Source organism: Macadamia integrifolia, chromosome 14 (genome assembly GCF_013358625.1).
Source record: "Macadamia integrifolia cultivar HAES 741 chromosome 14, SCU_Mint_v3, whole genome shotgun sequence".
Lineage (NCBI taxonomy): Eukaryota > Viridiplantae > Streptophyta > Magnoliopsida > Proteales > Proteaceae > Macadamia > Macadamia integrifolia.
The window spans coordinates 31482274-31500101 of NC_056570.1; the positions used below are offsets into that span (position 1 = coordinate 31482274).

Consider the following 17828-nt stretch of genomic DNA (forward strand, 5'->3'; position numbering starts at 1 on the left):
TTCATCCACTGTACCTTGACGAAGGAAACAATACAATTATGAAGGATGTGATCCTTCCGATCAATGATCTTCTCAATGAGGACCGTCAAACTAGAAATCGATGTTATGGTAAACTACTGACCTTGGTGTTCAACCACTTCGGGGTGAATTATGAGGAGGAGGAGGCTCTAGGGGCTGATTTGATGGACTTCAATTATGAGTCCCCCAAAAAATTGACTATTAACATAAACGAGGCCACCGAGGATGATGAGAGTGAGGATGTGGGGCTAGGGCACTAGGCTATGAATGTCGAGGGGAACCAGAGGGTGGACTGGACAATATGATGTTATCCCACCCACTTCTAGGAACTTTCCACCATTACCACCATAATTGATGGGGACATCTATGGCCTCTTCTTCTAGGGGACCACAAGAGTTGTGTGGAGTGACATGGTTAGTCATTTTGATGCCACGAACAACATTCTTAGGAGGATACATAACCACATTGAGAGCACAGACCAGAGGTACTATATCGTGGACGGTTATGTCATGTCACTGGAGTAGCAGTTGAAGGACATGGGTCTATACTTCTGGATGCCTTGGCCACAACCACCCAAGATCCACCACCAGAATCTCATCAAGAGTAGTGGCCTTAAGATGCCTGACTAGTTTTAGGATTTCCCGCTTTCTGTTACGATCGAGTTTGAGCTACCAAACCACCAAAGCTTGTTGAACTTCTTGGTTTACCAAAGGAAACAGGCCACCAGAAGGACAATGTCAATCTGGTGAACCTAGAGCTCTTAAGTGGCTTCTATCCAGGCCATCAAATTTCCATAGGGTCAAGTCAATCTGATGACATGAACCCTAGATCATGTGACCTGAATCCGGTGACATTTTTGAACCGTCAATTTTGGCTTACTTTTTTGGGCTAACCCTGTGGGTCCCCCCTAGATTCTCTCGTCAAGTGTTAACGCTCGTATATGCTTATATCTAGGACAGAGAAGATTATGAATTGGTGAGGCCTAGTGGGGTTTGATTCGAGTTTACAATTTGGGAATTCTGACCCATCTAGTCGACAGACGAGATGAGTGTGTGAGGGTAGCGGCCAGAGATGCCTCCGCCCTCTTTGTAAAAAGGGGCTTGGCGTCGATTCCATCCTCTCTCCTCTCTTTCTCTTTTTGGTGAGGGAGGGGGTGTGTCGTATGTGCTTTACTTGCTGGCCCCTCATCATCGTATCTCCACTCAAAAATACATAGAGGCCTATTTCCTAAGAATATAAAGTTTGTCATTCGAGATGGTGGTTTGATGATGGTCTAATCTAGGATCGGGATCATACAAAAGGGTTTGGAGTTACCACCTAGGATTATGGGCCGAGGACCTGGGGGTGGGCCCAATTCTGGGGAAAAGGGCCCTAAAGTTGGTATGGTCCAGAGATTTAGGGTAAGTGTCAAGTTGTAGATTTGGGAAGGTGTTAGGCACCCAATCTATCTGGTTCAACCAGTCTTCCTACTAGATGCTTAAGAACGAACATTTTCCACAATTATTTCTATTCCATATGTATGGCTAAGTTATCACACATATATATATATATATATATTGACTGAATTTACATAACTATATATACTAAAACATGGTTAATATAAGGTCTACATAATGACGATTTGGTTGAGAAAATACACCTGATCTTAACCCCTGATTCGGGTCAAGTGGGGTGGGCCCCTTATTAGTATCGGATTGGACTGTCTTTCGGGTTCTCCTGGCTCAAGGGAAGATGGTCTTGACCTCCGACTTCCTTTCTTGAGAGATGTTGAATGTGATGGTGTGTGGACAGGGTTTCGGCTTGAAATGGTTACTTTCGGGTTTGGGATTCAGACAAAGCTTCAACTAAGGAAGGCTATTTCTAGATTTGAACTCGGACAAAGCTTTAACTAGGGAAGGCTATTTCTAGGCTTAGGATGAGGTGGCACTCTGGCAGAGCTTCCACTAGGGATATAGGCTAGGGGAGGGCTAAGCTGAGGTGGCATTAAGGCAGAGTTTCCGCTGGGAATGGCTATTTCTGGAAAGATTCCAAGGGTACTCGGACAGGGCTTCCGATAGGGATGGCTATTTTTGGAAATAAATGGATGGACATATAAGTGGACTGAAGAGCTCCAAAGCCCTGAAGAACACTTTGAAGATCCGAACAGAGTTTCGGATCTTGACAATGATCTCTCCGTAGACCCAAAGAACCTCAAAAGGGGGGGTTTCTACTTTGGGTAAAACTCAAGAACACTCAAAGGGAGGGGTTGAAGAACACACTATTTTTTGCAAAAACTGGATTGAATTAAGAACTTGGATTGAAGATCTTCAAAGTCCCAAAGAACACTTTGAAGATCCAAACAAGATTTCGGATCTTTATAAAGATTGCTCCGAAGACCCGAAGAAAATCAAGAGGGGGAGGGGAGGAAAGTTTCACTACAATGGAGTAAGGTGGGATTTTGGTGTGTAAAATCCAAAGGAGAGGGGGTATTTATAGGTTTTTTCGGCCAATAGGAAAGGGGTGACCTCTTTGCTCGATGGACAAAAAGGGGGTTCTTGCCTAAAGTGGGGGAAGAGGACCTTTATACACTGGGGTCTAGACCAAAATGGGTGGGGAGGGCTTTTGTCCACTAGGCAAAGGAGTGATTTTTGGGAGAGAGAATTACTAGCAAAAAAGAGAATTTTTGACTTCAAGTGGGTGAAGAGGGAATCCCTTCACCTATTGGGCCAGTGGAAACACCATCTCGCCCATTGTCGGTGGTGTGAATGATTGGGTCGAAGTGCACGGGACATGAGGGCAAGTAGTGTGGGCAATGTCATGGGTGTATGGCACGGGGCCGCAGGCAGCTGGGTGCATGGGCAAGGGCTGCAGGTAGGGGCGGGGGTTAGTGGCTGGGGTGCATGGCGGGGTACAGGCTGGTTTAGGGGTGCATGGCTTGGGGTGGGCAGCATGCATTGTAGCCCATGGGCAGCAGCCATAGGCTATAGTCATGGCAACAGGCATGGGTAGCAAGCACGCGCGCTCACGATTATGTGTTTTTCTGGTGATGATTACGGGAGATCTGTTGGTCCAATTTTGGGGTGCTATATATCGTCGAAATCGTATTCTCGAGCACTATCCATCCATACCGTCATATTGACTAGATTCCTTAGTATATAAAAATTTAAAATTGGACCCTCTTCTCTCCCGCGTGAGGGTTTCTAGGGTTTCATGTCTGGAAGTGTTTCTGGATTATCTGGGTAGATAAAGGGATGAATTTTAGAGTGTTTGGGGTAGGTAGGGGATTTTTCTAGGTTTCCAATAGGACTATCTATGTGTGTAGCATACTGTAGACACCCAATTTTGTCACCCACCTTCAACTATGATGATATATGGATCGTGGATGCGACTTCCGACTTTCGATCAATAGAGATGATGATGGAAACACTCCCCTAACCTGAAACCCTAGAAACCCGCATACGGGAGAGAGGAGGGTCCAATTTTTACTTTCTATATATAAACAATCTGGTCAAGATGACCGTACAGATGGATAGTGCTCAAAAATATGATTTTGACGATATATGGCATGTCAAAATCGAACCAGCAGATCTCCTACGATCATCCCTGAAAAACCACACTTTTCTACATGTATGCCTCGTGCATGGATAGTCCCATTGGAAACCTGGAAAAATCCCCTACCTACCCCAAACACCCTAAAATTCATACCCTACCTAGCCGGGTAACCCAAAAACACTCCCAGACCTGAAACCCAAGAAACCCTCACATAGGAGAGAAGGGAGTCCAATTTTGACTTTTTATATACGAAGGAATCTGGTCAAGATGACCATATGAATGGATAGTGATTGGAAATACAATTTTGATGATATATGGCATGAAAAAATTTGGCCAACGGATCTCCAATAATCATCATCAAAAAAACCCATTATTGCACGTGCGCTGCACGCTGCCTGTTGCCCATGGGCAGCGGCGCATGCTGTCTACACCAGCATAGCCATGTACTACCCAGCCCAACCATGCACTGCCTAGCCTAGCAGCCTACACCCTCAAGGCCAGTAGCCCACGCCCCCGCCCCCGCCCCCGCAAGCACAGGCCCACAACCCTGCAGGCATATGCCTATGCCCATGCCCTGTTGCCTACGTGCTGGCCAGTAGCCTACCCCACGCACGTGCATGCACTAGCTAGTAGGCCAGTCCACACACATGTGCATGCTAGATGCTGCCCAGCATACCTACTTGCTACCCATGCTCGTGCCCCCTTTGCCATTTTCTGCCCATGTCATGGTGCCATGTTACGCGCTACGCACTGCACACCCACATGCCACTACCTGCACACCCATATGCCACTACCCATGCACCATGCACCGCATACCTACGGGTATATCATAAGGATCACATACCTTGCATATATAGATCCTGTCAAGAAGCCTTATCAATCCTATTGCATCCACCACATGCTCGCATCATGTAAAAAATAGATGAAGAAGTTAGGAGCTCCATAAGCTAACTGTAGAACTTATTTGCGGTCTTGAAAAGGAATGTTCCTATATTATATTCCCATCATAAGGAATTACTTTCCTAAGTGAGTTTCGGATAGAAGGTGTCCCTCCTCCTTAAGAAATACGTGACTTAGGGGCAATCCAGTCAGAGTCATGTAAAGTCCTGAGAAGTCCTAAGAAAATCAGGAGGAAGGACACCAAGTGGGAAAAAGAACAAGGAAAGCATAACTTTATTATATGGAATATTTTAAGGGAATATTCTTGACAAGCCATTTGTATGAATCTCCCACTTATGACATTGGGTGGACCAGGGGCATTGAACCCTATCCACCCTTATCATTAAGCGGACTAACTTTGGATGGATCATTGGTTGTTAATCTAATGAATGTGTGAACAAGAGGTTGGGAATTCAAGAATCCCAAAATAAGCCACTTTTGGTTCAGGACCAATTCCACACCTCGAGTATTCTCTGCAGTCCCTTTGGACGCGTTAGGGTAATCGGTTGACTCGCCTAAGTCCAGTGTCACCTCCATCATCTCCTCGAGACTTTCTACCACCAAGTGATTACAACCCTGTTAGTATGGATCCACACGACTCTGAATCACCCGAACAAGCCTAGGTCCATCCTGTGGAGACATTACAAACAGAAATGGCTGAAGTCAAGAGAGGGATAGCTCAGATATTGCATACACTTTAGAACCCTCCCAAAGCTGACCTAGGAATGAACTGGCACAGCTACGGATGATGTGGAATAGAATGGAGCTATAGGTTATTACGGGAACTCTTTCCAAGTTGACTCGTGAGAACCTGAGCATGTCAGGCCAACTGATCAGAGAGGATCTTCACCTACCCATCCAAATGGTCAGAAGGGGCCTATTCCAGGGTTCCTCCTCCCAGGGTGGTGATTGAAGATGAAGAGGAATTTACAACACAACATTGAGCCTCCAGAGACGGAGAAAGAAAGGAAACTTAGACAATAGTTAAAGAAGTTGGAGAACATGATTTAAGCTGGAAAAAGCCCAGAAGGCCAAGCCATGGATTCAGAGGAAATGAGTTTCTTTCTAGAGCAAGAATTTTAGAAAAATTCAAGTGGCAGATTGACAGGTTTGATGGGTCAGGAGACCCTAAGGCTCATCTCAAAGTCTTCCTCAGCATCGCCAAATTGTAGCAACTTGCAGATAACCAGATGGGACAAGCCTTTATGCTAATAACTCTATCAAGACGAGCATTAAGGTGGCTCACACAGTTAGAGTCATCCTAAACTCAGAATTGGGCAACGGTGGTGAAAGCCTTCACTAAATAGTACTCATACAACACCGAAGTGGATGTGAAGTGATGATAACTTGAGACTTTGAGGCAGCAACCTAGAGAAGGATTCACCGCCTTCTTGATGAGGTTTAGAGATAAGGCCGCCAAAATGACAGATCATCCTTCAGAAGTAGAGCAAGTGGAGATGTTGATAGAAAACCTATCAAAACCCTATTATAATGTTCTTTACTATCAACATTTGCAAACTTTTGATGCCTCAATAGCCATCGAAACACGTGTGGAGAATAGAATTTTGAGGGAGGCCCAGTATCAAGTGTCCTCCCAAGATGCAAGCAAGAACACCCGAGTCAGATGGGGAAAGGGTCCAGAAACTAATATGGTGAGTGCAGTTCAGCTATCAGGATCACCAGCCACTTCTTCACCGTCATTTATAATACAAGTAGATGCACCCTCCTAGAAGGCCCCTTATCCGAGAAGGTAGTTTTCTGACTTGGGAAAGGCCGTAATGGCTCCAAGAGTGATCAGCAACCCTCCTCCAGCTTGGTATAGGGATCATAAATATTGTGCCTGCCATACTTAGAAGGGGCACTGCACTGAAAGATGTTTGGGTCTACAGCATGTAATTCAGGACCTGGTAGACAATGGAACCATTGAGGTCAAGGTCAAGTAGCCTCCCAATGTCAACACCAATCCACTCCTGGATCATGTGAATAATCTGGATGAAGAAATTACAGAGAGTGATCCCACTCAACTCATTATACCTAGAGCTCAGAAGAATCATATGAATGCCCGAACTCATAGGAAAATCATGAGTCAAAGGGCTGGAATTATAAGGACTCCCAGAAGAAGAATAAAAAAATCAGACACCCGTCATTCATCCTTCCTCATCAACAGTAGGGTCCACAACACCACATTACCACCCCCCATCATACCTTCCACCTTCACCATATTATCAGCCTCCGCCATATCATCAACCTTTCCCCCACCATTAAAGTGGAGGAATCTCTTCATCCTATCACATCCAATCTTCATATCCTACCTCCCATAACACTTTGTCTTCATACCATCCCATTTCATATCCCTCATCACCCTCATACCAATCCCATTCTCAAGGTTCAGTGTATAAACAAAAGGAAGGATGGATGGATGGGTATGATTGGAAGCATATACTTGCACTACCAGATTCCCCAAAAATAACCTCATCAACATGATCAGTGAATGCATTAGGGGAAGACCAAGAAAGTGATCCCACTTCTCTAATTCAGCCCGTTGTATCTTCAGAAGATGATATAAAGGTAATTGAAGAGGTTACAATTGATCTTCTCAGAGCAGTAATAGCATTAGCCATAGGGGAAATGTTAAGGAACACGTCTCCCTAATCCACATAGGGAGTGACATAGACGATGATGAGTTAGAACTGGTCCAACTTGGAGCCATTAATTTCAAGACTAACCCTATGAAAATCTTCTGGTCCATAAGCTCTGAATACTATGAGCATTTCGATGCCAAAGAATTTGATGGTCCAGAAGAATCTGCTGAAGAACCAAGTGTTCAGATTTAAAATGTTATCATAAGTGTATGAATTAGTGTAGTTACGGGTCGAACACAAGGAGAGCAGCCACTTTATTTTTTTATTTCTTTTAATAATGCGAAAGTGAACCAATTAATGGTTGTGATCTAATTCTAATTACCATCCTAAACATATGAATCTAAAATAAAGTCCTAACCATTCGTCATCTAAGAATTTAAAGACGCAAGCCACGCAATTAAAATTAAATAAATAAATAACCCACGCAATTTAAAAAAAAATAATAAAGGAAAAAAAATACTGAAATAAAAATAAAGTTAAAGAAAGGGGAGAAAGCTAGAGAGAGACTCACAAGTAGGTTTCTCTACTTAGCCCGAGGGATGCATCATAATATGAGCTTCCCTACTTGACCAGAGAGTCACTCTTACAAGGGTTACTCTACTTGGCTTTAGGGAAAGGGAGACAATTAAAATAAAAGTAATAAATTGATGGTTCTATGGCTATGAGGGGCAAAGCCAACACATACACTAGCCATGAACCTTGGGGTAAAGGGACAACAATAATGCAATGACTGGAATTAAAATCCTAAATTAAGAAAGAAAGGGTAGTCAAAATAGGGAATGAGAGGGGGGAGACAAGACTACTGAAGGAGCCTACTTACTTGAATCAATGCTTGAACTTAAAAGCTTGGGTGATTTGAGATACTACCAGTACTAAAAACCAGATATGGAATAAACCAAATCTGAAATTTCTAGTACTAGGGAAAACAAATCTTGAAAAAAAAAACTGAACTTGAAAAAAAAAAGATGCTCCATGGCTCGCGATCTTTTCACCTAGATCTAAGCCTAGAACTATAACTTTAAAAATTACAACTCAATTGCATAAATCATAAACATAAAAGGTTGAATAAGAATAAAAGAGTGCTTGCATTAATTGATACAAAAAACTATTACAAAAGTGATAAAAGGAAAAATAGAGAAGAACTAAAACTAAAGAGTGAGAGAGGGAGAGAAAGAAGAAAACTAACCATAAACTAGAAAATAAACTAAAGGGAATAATAAAATAGGAGGGGGAGGAAGGGGCTTTTATAGGGTTTTTTTCTTGTCTCCTTCCTTCTATAAGTCTTCTTTAAGAAAAGAAATAAAATTAAATTAAATTAAATCTTGGTAAAAATCCTCATTCTCTGAGATATTGTGTGAGAAAAGAGAGAATTTGTTTCCAAAATTAACAAATTCTATTCTTTCCTTATAATATTCACTAATATTTTGCAATCTTGATTAAATCAGAAAGGAATATCTGCATAGCATCTTCAAGATCTTGTGAGGTGGTAAGGAGAGAAAATAATATTCAGGATTTTGTAGGAGAGAGGATGTCGTACCAATGAGTGGGTCCCACTTTTGGACTGGTTCTTGATTCACTTTAAGCACTTTCTCTTGTACACTTGGAAACTAAAAAAAACAAAAAATAAATAAAAGTAGTACTATCCAAAGTGGGGCAAAATGTATACTTATATCTCTAATATTTCACACATTATTGTGCTCATCAAATTCCCTTATACTTTACTTTTGTTCATCCTCGAGCAAGATAAATAAATAAAGAAATGAAAGAAAAAGCCTAACTCACTTTCGTAGGAATCACGGTTGCATTTAGCATGTGTAACAAGCCTTTAAACCCCTAAGTTACCCTAGTGGATGAGTTGTGTCTCGTGGGTGTTTGCAGTGAATATACACCCAAAATTCAGAATAAATAAATCCCAACCTTGGCTAAAGGTAGGGCTCATACCGATCCAGAGCAAAGATAATTTTTCTTACAAGGGACCCCCACACTTTAACTTATATTACCCTTGATCAATTCTAGGCACTAGCATATTTTTTAATTTAGAACTCACCTCGTCTCTTCCAAAGCATCCTTATCTTAAGGCAAAACCACTTGTGAAGAAATAGGAAACCAATGACTAAGGCGTTAGAGTGTTTTTGACCAAAACATATTACTAAGCATTAATGACATTTGCACAGTTTTTCTCCTTTTTTTTCGCTTAAACTCCATTCTACTCCACTACTTTTGTCCTGAATGACATGGTGGAGCAAACACCAAACACCCAAGTTACTATGTAGCTTCGCTTTTTACATATACAGTGATGCTAGAGTTCCTTCAGAAGTTTCCTCCCAAGGAATTTCGATCAAAACACCAGGCTTCTTGAGGCACAATGCCCTGTCTAGTTCCAAGGGAATCAACTCTTATTCTTTTTTATACAACATTTCACATTTCATTTAAAATTGTGCATTTGTCAACCCATGCTAAATTAAAAAGAAAGTCTCAACTCCAAATCAAAAGTACAAGGAACCCATAGACTTACATATGGTCTAACACCATAAAACAAGGGTCTCTTAGTTTTCAAAAGAAAGTCCCATCTCAAGACACATGCTTGTTTCTTTCTTCTCAATAGGGTTTTTATACGTTCAAAATGGGTACCTTGGTCAAAACTTTTATTTTCATACATCAAGCAACCGAATGGTATGATCATTAGCCAAAAGCCAAAGTAGGACTTCATCCTTTAGCAAGCTCAAAAAAAAAAAAAAAAAAAAATAAAATAAAACTAAGTGGAAAAAGCATAAACTGGTTTCCCTCCCCCACACTTAAGTCATGCAATGTTCTCAATGCATGGAAAGAATTAAAAACAAAGACAATGTAAGGGGGTCATACCTGATTAAAAGTTAATCATCAGTGTAAAGAGGTTTATAGAGATCCATGACCTCTTCACTACCAGTATTAGGAAACTCGAGGAATGGTTTCAAACGCTGACCATTAACCTTCGAAATTACCCTTGTTCCTGGATTCAGAATCTCCATAGCCCCACGGAGATATACATTATGGACAATAAACCGGCCATCCCATCGGGATCTAAGCTTACCAGGAAAAAGATGTAATCAAGAGTTGTACAATAAGACCTTATCACCAATTGTAAAAGATTTACGCAGAATTTGCTTATCATGGAAAGCTTTGGTCTTTTCTTTGTAAATCCTAGAACTTTCATAGGCTTCATTCCTAAGTTCCTCCAACTCAGATAGTTGGAGCCTACGATGAATTCCCACATCAGACAAATCAAAGTTGATCTTCTTGATGGCCCAAAAGGCCTTATGGTCCAACTCAACTGGTAAGTGACAAGTTTTTTCATACACCAAACGGTAGGGAGACTGACCAAGATCGGTCTTGAATGTAGTCCGATGGACCCACAAGGCATCAATGAGCCTAAGGGACCAATCCTTACGGTTGGGATTAACAGTTTTCTCTAAGATTTGTTTGATCTACCTATTAGATACCTCCACTTGGCCACTAGTTTGGGGGTGATAAGGGGTAGATAACTTATGGGTAATCTCATACTTTTTCATTAAGGCCTCAAAAGGCCGATTAAAAAAATGAGTACCCCTATCATTAATTATTGCACATGGTGCACCAAAGCGGAAAAAAATGTTCTCTTTTAGAAACTAGACCACTACTTTGTGGTCATTAGTTTTCTAAGGTATGGCCTCTATCCATTTAGAAACATAATCAATGGCCAAAAGTATGTACAAATTCCCAAAGGAATTAGGGAATGGTCCCATAAAATCGATGCCCCATACATCAAAGATCTCAACTACCAAAATAGAATTGAGGGACATCATGTTCCTTTTATTGATATGGCCAAAAGACTGGCAAACAGGGCAAGCCTTGCAAAAATAAAAAGCATCTCTAAAAAGAGTGGGCCCAATAAAATCTGCATTGGAGAACCTTTGCGGCAGTCTTCTTAGGTCCAAAGTGTCCACCACATGCATGATCATGACAAAAAGATAGAATAGAATGTTGCTCATGATCAGGAACACATCGTCGGATAATCTGATCCGGACATATCTTAAACAAATAAGGATCATCCCAGAAAAAGTGCTTAACTTGAGAATGAAACCTATACTTATCTTGGGTGGACCAGTGATCCGGAGTCACACTTGAAAATAAGAAGTTGACAATGTCAGCAAACCATGATTCACTGGACACTGCAAATAATTGTTCATCTGGAAAGTTCTCGTTGACTGGAGAATCGACAGTCAAGGAATTGGAAAGTCGGGATAAATGGTCTGCAACTAGGTTTTCAACTCCTTTTTTATCCCTAATTTCTAAATCAAACTCTTGCAAAAGTAAAGCCCACCTAATGAGACGGGCTTTGGCATCCTTCTTCTGAACTAGGTATCTGAGAGCAGAATGATCAGTATACACCACCACATGTGAACCAACTAAGTAAGATCGAAACTTTTTTAATACAAACACAATCACTAAAAATTCTTTTTTAGTGGTTGTATAATTGAGTTGTGCATCATTTAAGGTCCTACTAGCATAATAAATGACAGTGGGCAACTTATTAATCCTTTGACCCAAAATCGCTCCTATGGCAAAATCCGAAGCATCACATGTCAGTTCAAAAGGTTCAGTCCAAATAGGTGGTTGAACAATGGGTGCATTGGTCAACTCCTTCTTAAGTTGTTTGAAGGATTCTAGGCACTCTTTAGAAAACTCAAAAGTTTGATCTTTGGCAAGTAATGAAGTGAGAGGTTGGGCTAACTGACTAAAGTTCTTAATAAACCTTCTGTAGAAGCCCGCATGCCCTAGAAAAGATCGGACATCCTTAACAGATTGAGGAGGTGGTAATTATTAATTAAATCCACTTTGGCTTTATCTACCTTAATTTCCTCCTTGGATATTACATGGCCTAAAACAATACCAAATTTAACTATGAAATGGCATTTCTCCCCATCCAAAATAAAATTCTTAGATATGCACCTTTTCAAAACTAGAGAAAGATGATGAAGACATTCAGAATAGGAATTCCCATGAATTGAAAAGTCATCCATAAATACTTCTAAGAATTTTTTGACTATATTAGAAAATGTGTTCATCATGCATCGTTGGAACATAGCAGGGGCATTGCAAAGCCCAAAAGGGTATACTTCTATAAGCAAATGTTCCATGTGGGCATGTAAAAGTGGTCTTATGTTGGTCCTCTAAAGCAATTGGGATCTGGTTATAGTCAGAATATCCATCAAGAAAATAATAGTATTCATGTCCAGCTAACTTCTTTAACATCTGGTCAATGAATGGCAATGGGAAGTGGTCCTTCTAGGTTGCTATATTAAGTTTCCTGTAGTCTATGCACATTCTCCACCCAGATTGGATACGGGTTGGAATTAGTTCATTATTAGCATTGGGAACTACAGTCACACCAAACTTCTCAGGCACTACATGAACTGGGCTTACCCATTGGCTGTCAGAAATAGGATAAATTATTCTATGATCCAAGCACTTTAGGATCTCTTTCTTAATAGCTTCCATCATCACTGGGTTAACTCTTCTTTGGATTTTCGTGGATGGTTTGGAATCCTCCATAAGATGTATATGATGTTGCATAATAGAAGGGCTTATACCCTTGATATCAACCATGGTCCAACCTAGGGCTTCCTTATTATCTTTTAATACTTTAAGTAACTCCTCTTCCTAGCTAGAAGTCAAATTTGAAGAAATTATTACAGGAAGAGTCTGGTCAGGCCCTAGGAAAGCATACCTCAAATTAGATGGTAACTCCTTAAGATCTAGCTTAGGGGGCTCAACTATGGAAGGTTTGGGAATGGAATTGGAAAGGGGTCCTAAGGGCTCCACAGATGTATGAAGACTCAAGACTTTAGAAAAGAAATTTTCACTATCATCATCCAACTCATCCATACACTCTTGGAATTCTGAATCAAAGTTAATATCAAATTTGGTAATTAAGTCATCAGCAAAATTCAGAAAATCCTCAATCATATTAATATCTTCTTCCATATGTGGTTGCTTGCCTATCCTAAACATGTTAAACTCAATAGTTTGGTTACCAAAAGATAATCTTAGGAAACCATTACGACAGTTGATTAATGCATTACTGGTAGCCAAGAATGGTCTTCCTAGAATTATTGGGATCTCATCATTGGTTGAGAAGGGCTTGGCATCTAACACAATGAAATCAACAAGGAAAATAAATTTCTCCACCTTTAGTTAGACATCCTCAACCATCCCTTTAGGAATTTTAACAAACCTATCTGCCAACTGAAGAGTAGTTCCAGTGGCTTTCAATTCTCCCAATCCAAGTTGCTTGTACACATGGTAAGGTAAAAGATTCACACTTGCGCCAAGGTCAAGTAAGGCATGCTCAATGTAGGTGTTGCATATGACATAAGCTATGGTAGGACTCCCTGGATCCTTATACTTAGCTGTTATAAGGTGAGTAATTATGGAACTAATGTTACCTGCCAAGAATGCCTTTTTGAGCACACTAGTGATACGTTTGTGAGTATACAAATCTTTCAGGACCTTTGCATAGGTGGGGATCTGGGATATGGCATCCAAAAGAGGGATGTTTACTTCTACTTTTTTGAAGACTTCTAAAATTTTAACTATGGAAGCAGTCTTCTTTTTGTTTACCAAGCGATTAGGAAATGAGACAGGAGAAACATAAGAATTTTTAGGGATTTGCTCTTTTTCAAAAGAATCATTTTTAGTTTCCTCAATCAAATCATCTTTAATTTTAGAAGAATCTTTAGGTTCATCAGACGAACCTGAAACAAGAGGCACACTTGTGTCCTCAACTGAAGGAGAATTAACATGAGTAATAGATGAGAAAGATTTAGGAACGCTCTGTTGGTACTCTCTACCACTCCTAAGGGCATAAACAACATTACATTGGTTAGAGGGCCCTTGTTGGGTCTGACCTTGTACTATATTCAGTGGTACATTAGTTCATGTTTGTGAACTAACAGGCTGATGATGCCTAGGGTTAGGCTCTGGTTAACTGGGTAAAGTTCTTTTCTCCCTCTTATGCATAATTGAGACAACTTGAGTGAGTTCTCTCATAAGATTTTGATGACTTGTCATGAGGAGGGCCCTATTTTTTTTTCAAGTCACTTATTCTACTTGCTTCTCCATTGTTGGTAAACCCAGGGGATTGCTGATAAGATGGTAGGAGAGGGACCCTAGAAAAACTAGCCTGAGGTCCTACATTTTACCTAGGAAAAGTATTTTGGGAAAAAGATTTTTATGCAAAGGGAGGCCTTTGGAGTCCAGGTTGACCTTAATTATGGAAATTAGAAGGCCCTGCTTGGTTGCCCTTATTCCGAGAGAAATTTGGGTATAAGGCATTAACACTATCATTAGAAGTGCCCCCAAAGGTGTTGGGGCATTCTTCTAGGAGATGTCCAAGGGACTGGCACCAAACACAACTCTTAACCAAATTGACTGATTATGGCTCTCTAGGAACAATAGCCTCAATTCTCTTGATTAGGCTATCCAAATGGGCTTCCTTGGCTACTATCCCATCCACAAAATATTATTTTCCTCCTATGGTTCTTTCACTCTCTTGGGTTGATTCCCACTCATGGGTTTTGTCAGCTAAGTCAAGTAAGAATTCCCATGCCTTTCCTTCATCTGTAAAGGATGTGAATCCCTCAGGGCACATAGACTCTATCATTTGTTTAGTTGGGTAATCAATACCCTCATAAATTATTTTACATAAATTCCATAAGTCTAGGCCATGGTGAGGGCATTCTTAGAGTAGATCCTTGAATCTCTCCATAAGTTTGGAAAATGACTCACTAGGCTTTTGCCTAAACTGAAGGATATCACTTTTAAGCTTATTGGTCTTGTGAGTTGGGAAAAACTTCTTAAGGAAGACAACTATGAATTATTCCCATGAGGTTATGGAATTTGTGGGTAACCCATACAACTACTTCTTACCTTGGTCTTTCAATGCAAAAGTGATAAACCTAAGCTTAACAATATCATTAGAAAGTTGTTGGATCTTAATTAGAACACATACCTCTTCAAATTCCCTTAGAAATAGGTATGCATCCTCAGAGGTCAACCCATAGAAGTGGGGAAATATAGTGATGTATTGAGATTTGAGTTCAAAATTATTGCCCTGGGCTTGTGGTAGAACTATACAGGAAGGTTGGGCTGTTCTAGCAGGGTAGAACCTATCTTTCAGAGATTTAGGTGAAGTGTTTTGCTGTTGGTCTCCCATATTGAAGGGTTTTAAAGAGAGCAAACGTATAGGGTCACTACTTATTGGATCTCTTCTTTCTAACCGATTCTTAGTATTACGTACCCACCTAACACTCATACAACAGAAAACTACCCACAACTAGAGTAAGACAAGCACAAAAGAATGGATAGCAAAACTTTTTTTAATGATTTTTTTATGATTTTTTTTTATTTTTTTATCTTTTTGGGAGCTTACCGGCAGGGATCCGGGGTTGCTCAGGTCAATTCCTAAGGTACTGCTACGGGGTGAAACCTGTCTTTATCATACTGTGAGGCATGGCGACCTCCATCGATACAACTATTATTGCAAGTTGTTCTTTTAAGAAATTCAATAAAAGAAAAGGAAAAACAAAACAAAGCACTCCAATTTACCAAAAGAAAGTGAAGAATAACATGAAACTGTCTCCTCGGCAACGGTGTCAAAAACTTATTGGGATTTAAAATGTAACTACAAGCGTATAGATCAGTGTAGCTACAGGTCAAACATAGGGAGAGCAGCCACTTTATTTTTTTATTTCTTTTAATAATGCGAAAGTGAACTGATTAATGGTTGTGACCTAATTCTAATTACCGTCCTAAACATATGTATCTAAAATAATGTCCTAACCATTCGTCATCTAAGAATTTAATGACGTAAGCCACATAATTAAAATTAAATAAATACATACTGAAAATAAACAACCTAGGCAATTTAAAAAAAAAACAATAAAGGAAAAAAATACTGAAATAAAAATAAAGTAAAAGAAAGGGGAGAAAGCTAGAGAGAGACTCACAAGTAAGTTTCTCTACTTAGCCCGAGGGATGCATCATAATATGAGCTTCCCTACTTGACCAGTACAAGGGTTACTCTACTTGGCTTAAGGGTAAGGGAGACAATTAAAATAAAAGTAATAAATTGATGGTTCTATGGCTAGGAGGGGCAAAGCCAACACATACACTAGCCATGAACCTTGGGGAAAAGGGATAGCAATAATGTAATGACTGAAATTAAAATCCTAAATTAAAAAAGAAAGGGTAGTCATAAGAGGGAATGAGAGGGGGGAGAGAAGACTACTGAAGGAGCCTACTTACTTGAATCAATGCTTGAACTTGAAAGCTTGGGCGATTTGAGATACTACCAATACTAAAAACCAGATCTGGAATAAACCAAATCTGAAATTTCTAGTACTAGAGAAAACAAATCTTGAAAAAAAAGACTGAACTTGAAAAAAAAAAGATGCTCCACGGCTCATGATCTTGTCACCTAGATCTAAGCCTAGAACTATAACTTTAAAAATTACAACTCAATTACATAAATCATAAACATAAAAGGTTGAATAAGAATAAAAGAGTGCTTGCATTAATTGACATAAAAAACTATTACAAAAGTGATTAAAGCAAAAATAGAGAAGAACTAAAACTAAAGAGGGAGAGAGGGAGAGAGAAGAAAACTAAGCATAAACTAGAAAATAAACTAAGGGGTATAAGAAAATATGAGAGGGAAGGAAGGGGCTTTTATAGGGTTTTTTCTTGCCTCCTTCCTTCTACAAGTCTTCTTTAAGAAAAGAAAGAAAATAAAATTAAATTAAATCTTGGTAAAAATCCTCATTCTCTGACATATTGTGTGAGGAAAGAGAGAATCTGTTTCCAAAGTTAAAAAATTCTATTCTTTCCTTACAATATTCACTAATATCTTACAATCTTGATTAAATCAAAAAGGAATTTCTGCATAGCATCTTCAAGATCTTGTGAGGTGGCAAAGAGAGAAAATAATCTTCAGAATTTTATAAGAGAGAGGATGTGGTACCAATGAGTGGGTCCCACCTTTGGACTGGTTCTTGATTCACTTTAAGCACTTTATCTAGAAACTAAAAAAAGAAAAGAAAAAAAAATTAGTATTATCCAAAGTGGGGAAAAATGTACACTTATATCCCTAAGATTTCACACGTTATTGTGCTCATCACCAAGTGAGGGGGAAATCAGTGAAGAAGAAGATGATGACGATGATGAAGAGGATGAGAATGAAGATGAGAAGGATAGAGATGGCTCTGATTCTCACGAGGATGATGGGTATCCAAACTGGGATGACTACCAAGGGCCTTGGTATAATGATTATGATGATAAGTCAGAATATTACTCACTAGATCATCAAACATGTTTCTCAGTCTATGCTATTAGAGGTGATGATTTAATAGCTGATCTGACAGAGGGCATTTATCCCTCCCTCTGTATGGGAGGAGATGATTCTACGTCAGATTCAGGAAGTGATGAAGGATCTAGAGAGTCGATGCAAGTTTATCTGGATGAACCCGAATCCGCATTAGAGATGGAAGAAAAGCTGTGTGAAGTGTACTCCAACACATTAAGAATGCAGGAAAAGGTGGAAGAAATTGACAACATACTAAGTGAAGTAACTGTCAGTGATCATTACTACCATGAGTAGTTGGATGATCTGGAGGAAATAAG

At 39.9% G+C, this 17828-nt stretch overlaps 1 non-coding gene across 1 annotated transcript; it reads left to right on the plus strand.

Annotated features, from left to right (window-relative positions):
- Positions 1–14869: 14869 nt before the first annotated feature.
- LOC122062280 lies at positions 14870–14976 on the plus strand. The gene has a single exon (XR_006134900.1). It is a non-coding gene; the product is annotated as a small nucleolar RNA R71 (small nucleolar RNA).
- Positions 14977–17828: the final 2852 nt, after the last annotated feature.